The following is a 4470-nucleotide window of genomic DNA, read 5'->3' as shown; positions in this document are numbered from 1 at the left end:
GTGGCTGAGCGGGCTAAGGGACTGGGTTCAGGTTCCAGTGTGCTCAGGGGAGTGCGTTTGGATCTCACCGCTGCCATTATGCTGGTAGCCTGTCGTGTTGTTTGTCTGTTATGCCGGAGCTGGGTTGGGATGAGCTGCGATCAGTTGAAAGCAAGTGAAGAAAACGTTTTGTTTCCAATCCACGTACGATGCAGGAGAGCACAGTCCATCAGCTCCTAATTTACATTGTGCCAGTGGTTATCAATTTCATCATGGAAATGGAAAGAACGGACACTCAACCTTCGGTCTACCTCACCAATGTTGACCAGATATCCTAAATTACTGCAGTCCCGTTTGACAACATTTGGCCCGTATCCCTCCAAACCCTCCCGATTCACACACGTATCCGGATGCCTTGAAAATGTTGTAATTTTACCAGGCTCCACCACTTCGTCTGGCAATTGAATGCATACTTGCACCACATTCTGGGCAAAAAAATGCCCTTATTTCGCTTTTAAACTTCTGTCCCTCACTTTAACTACACACCCTCCAGGTTTGGACTCGCCCACCGTGTGATAAAGACCTTGACTCCTCACCCTGTCCATATCCCAGATGATTGTATAAACATGCGTCAGGTCGTCCCTCAGCCACTGACGCTCCAGCGAAAATTGCCCCAGCCTATTCAGCCTCCCCATACAGTCCGAAACCTGCACCCCTGGCAACGTCAATGTTAATATTTTCTGGGCAGGTTTACATGATATCTTTTGTTTTTCAACAGTGCCAATAACTCTGGACTATTTCGATCTATTTGAAACTGAGAGGTGAATCTTTGAACAGCTGTGAAATTCAATGCTGTAGAAATGTCAGTGCACAGGACAGGGTAATGTGTGTGTTTCTGTAGTGTAGTGGTTATCACATTCGCCTTACACGCGAAAGGTCCCCGTTTCGAAGCCGGGCAGAAACAGTGGTGCCTCTCTTTTACAGCGATAGGTTTCTGGAAGGACATGCAGTGACCTTTCTCGTTTGTTGTTCTTGTCAGCCAACCTTTCTTTGAATGAATTCGCCCATATCTGCTTTTGTTGTGGAAAGGAGGATCATTTTATTTCATTTCAGTATGAATCTTTGTGAAATTTCTCTCATTCCTGGCCCTGAATGTGCAGAGATAGTCATCCCTTCTAAGAGGGCATTTAGACAGCGCTCATCCTTCGTGTAGCCAAGTAGTTTTGCCTTTGCTTTTCGTGCAAAGGCATCCCAGCTCAAAGTCAAAGAAAAGCTTGATTTGTCGGTGTCGCAGTGCACGGCATGTTCCACTCTGTCAAATGCATCTCAAGGTAGTCTCTGAATGTTCCAGTTCTGTCAGATTCTGTCATGCCTCGAAATGCATGAATAGAAACCAGAAGCCTTCAGTCACGTTTTGGAGTAGAGAAACATGTTTGCATTTTTAGCAGTGGACTCATTAGCGGCTCATTAGTCTACAACAGGAGTGAAGGAAATTACAGGCTCAGACGAGCCTCATGGCGCGTGCTGTTGCAGAATCACTAACAATAATGCGTGCTCTCAAGTCAAAGACGCACTGGCATTGAAACCGAGGAAACGAAATGGCAGGCGACCAATTGATATTGCATCCATTCTTTTCTGTCTTTACATAAAAGAGATTAAGAAAGTCTAATCAAGGAGAGAAGGGAAAGCGAGCCACATGAAACTCAAGTGAAGCAATACACAATTTATTCGGTCAGCAGGATGTGAAGTGATGGTGACTCAGATGCGAGAGCTTTTGGCTTCATGAGCACAAAAAAAACAATTGCGTGCTGTGAGCATCTCCTTGACACCTCTGATCGCCTTTTACGTACAGAAATGTATTCAGAAACTGTTTTTGTGCATCTCTAAATTAGCACTGTGGAATTTCATAAACTTGATTTGCTTTTCCTCATCTCCCCCGCTGGTTTCCAAATCAGCTGGCTGCCAGCTGAGATTGGTTGATGTCCAGGAATGGAAAACTGTGTAGAAAAACGTTGGGGTACGGAGAAAGGCAAGGAAGATGGCAGCTCGTAGTTGCATCAAGGTTCGAACAGCATCCCAATGTGATTTGTGGTTCTCGATTGCTAATGCTAGCCTTGTTTTTCCATGCGTGGGTTATCTTTGAGCCACTTACACTGCAAAACCATCGCGGTGAGTCGAAGGATGCTGCACAATATGATTTGGTGCACGATCAGCTCAGCTTGGTGCGTTTCCCCGGTAGTCGGACGTTTTTCATGCCACATGTTAACGCAAAAATTGTTCTCTTTCGATCAAAGGTCAAAATCATTTGCCAGATTGAAAATCTAAATTGCAGAAATGCATTGCAGTTCATGTTTTCTTTATCCAAGCATAACCGAATATACTTTCTCCCAGGCACATTACATTTGTTGCCTGACCGAGTCTTACAAGATGTGCTCAACTTTCCATTGATTTCTGATTTGATCAAACTGCTGTCCGCATCTGGTGGGAAAATAATTTGCTGGCTGGGCACTGCCAAGCAGCTAAGAAAAGGGACGAACAAGACAGGGATCCATGAAGCCTTTCCCTGTGCCTTCACTTTTGGTGTTTTGCAGTAGCAACATCAGAAAGTATCATGTCTGCAGCTTGCACGTGCGTGGTAGTGTGGCCAAGCGGTTTCAGGTGCCAGTCTCCTTGGTGACGTGAGTTTGAACACCGCCTTTGCCACTTCTCTTGGTAGCCTGTTCTGTTGTTTGCCTGTTCTACTGGAGCAGGGTAGGGATGAGCTGTGTTACAGTTGAGGAACAACAGTGAAACCGTGTTTTGTTACAAGTCAAAGGACGATGGCAGAGGGCACAGAGCATCTGCTCCTCATTTTCATTGAGCCAATGGTTATCAATTTGATCATGGAAATGTAGAGAGCAGACACACAACCTTTGGCCTACCTCGCCAATGTTGACCAGATATCCTAAATTAAGGCATATCCATTTGACAGCATTTGGCCCATATCCTCTAAACCCTCGCGATTCACACATGCATTTGGATGCCATGGAAACGTTGTAATTTTACCAGGTTCCACCGCATCGTTTGGCAGTTCAATGCATACTTGCACCACCTTCTGCGTGAAAAAGGCCCTCAGGTTGCTTTAAAATTTCTGCCCCTCACTTTAATTATTTACCCTGCAGTTTTGGACTCGCCCACCGTGTGATGGAAACCTTGACTACTCACACTGTCCATATCCTTGATGTTCTTATAAACTTCCGTCAGGTCGTCCCTCAGCCTCCAACGCTCCAGGGAAAACTGCTCCAGCCTATTCAGCCGCACCGTACAGTCCGAAAACTGCAACCCTGGCAACGTACACTTGGATATTTTCTGGGCAAGTTTACACAATATCTTTTATTTGTCAATAGTGTCAATAATTCTGGACTACTTCAATCGATTTGAAACTGAGAGGTGAGCACATGGAATAGTTTACCAGTGGTAGTCGTGGAAGCGGAGTCATCAGTGACATTTTGGCGACTGCTGGACATGCACATGGGCAGCAGTGAATTGAGGGAAATGTAGGTTAGGTTATTTTATTTTTGGATTAGGGTTATTCCACAGCACAACATCGTGGACCGAGGGGCCTGTACTATGCTGTACTTTTCTATGTTCTATGTGAAGCGTTGAACAGCTGCGAATTGCAATGCTGTAGAAAGGCCAGGGCGAAGGGCAGAGTCGCATGTGTGTTTCTGTAGTGTAGTGGTTATCACATTCGCTTCACACGCGAAAGGTCCCTGGTTCGAAGCCGGGCAGAAACGTTGTTTTTCCTCTTTTACAGCGATATGGTTCTGGATGGCCATGGAGTGAGCGTTCTTGTCAGCCAACCTTTCTTTGAATGAAGTTGGCCATTTCTGCTTTTGTTGTGGGAAGTAGGATCATTCTATTTCAATGCGTTATGAATCTTTGTTAAATTTCTTTCCTTCCTGGCCTTGAATGTGCATAGACGGTCATCCCTTTTAATACTGCATTTAGCCTGCCCTGATCCTTTCTGTAGCGCAGGAGATTCAGCTTTGCTTTTCGCGCGAAAGCGTTCCAGCTCAAAGTCAAGGAAAAGCTTGATTTGCTAGCGTCATAGTGCACTGCGCATTCCTCTCTGTCAAGTGCATCTCAAGGTAATCTCTGAATGTCCAAGTTCTGTCAGACTCTGCCATGTCTCAAAGTGCGTGAACCGACACCAGAGGCCTTTAGTCACATTTTGGAGTAGAGAAACATATTTGCATTTATTAGCAGCGGACACTATAGTGGCACATTCAGCCAACAACAGCAGTGAAGGTATTTACGGTCTTAGACGAACCTCATGGCTCGTGCTTCTGCAGAATCATTAGAATTAACGTGTGCTCTCAAGTCAACGAAATGCTGGTATTGAAACTGAGGAAATGACAAGACAAGCTACCAATTGATATTGCATCCAGTCTTTTTTTTCTATCACGAAAGTCGAAACAAGGAGAGATAGGAAAGCTAGCTACGTGAAGG

The 4470-nt window shown here is 45.2% G+C and overlaps 2 non-coding genes across 2 annotated transcripts; both read left to right on the top strand.

Moving 5' to 3' along the window:
• Positions 1-870: 870 nt before the first annotated feature.
• Positions 871-943, top strand: trnav-uac (transfer RNA valine (anticodon UAC)). The gene has a single exon. It is a non-coding gene; the product is annotated as a tRNA-Val (tRNA).
• Positions 944-3682: 2739 nt separating this feature from the next.
• On the top strand, positions 3683-3755 carry trnav-cac (transfer RNA valine (anticodon CAC)). Its single transcript has one exon. It is a non-coding gene; the product is annotated as a tRNA-Val (tRNA).
• The last annotated feature ends 715 nt before the right edge of the window (positions 3756-4470 follow it).

The sequence above is a fragment of the Stegostoma tigrinum genome, unplaced genomic scaffold (assembly GCF_030684315.1).
Source record: "Stegostoma tigrinum isolate sSteTig4 unplaced genomic scaffold, sSteTig4.hap1 scaffold_232, whole genome shotgun sequence".
Taxonomy (NCBI): Eukaryota; Metazoa; Chordata; class Chondrichthyes; order Orectolobiformes; family Stegostomatidae; genus Stegostoma; species Stegostoma tigrinum.
The sequence above is the reverse complement of the archived record's forward strand: the minus strand, read 5'-3'. Positions and strand labels throughout refer to the sequence as shown.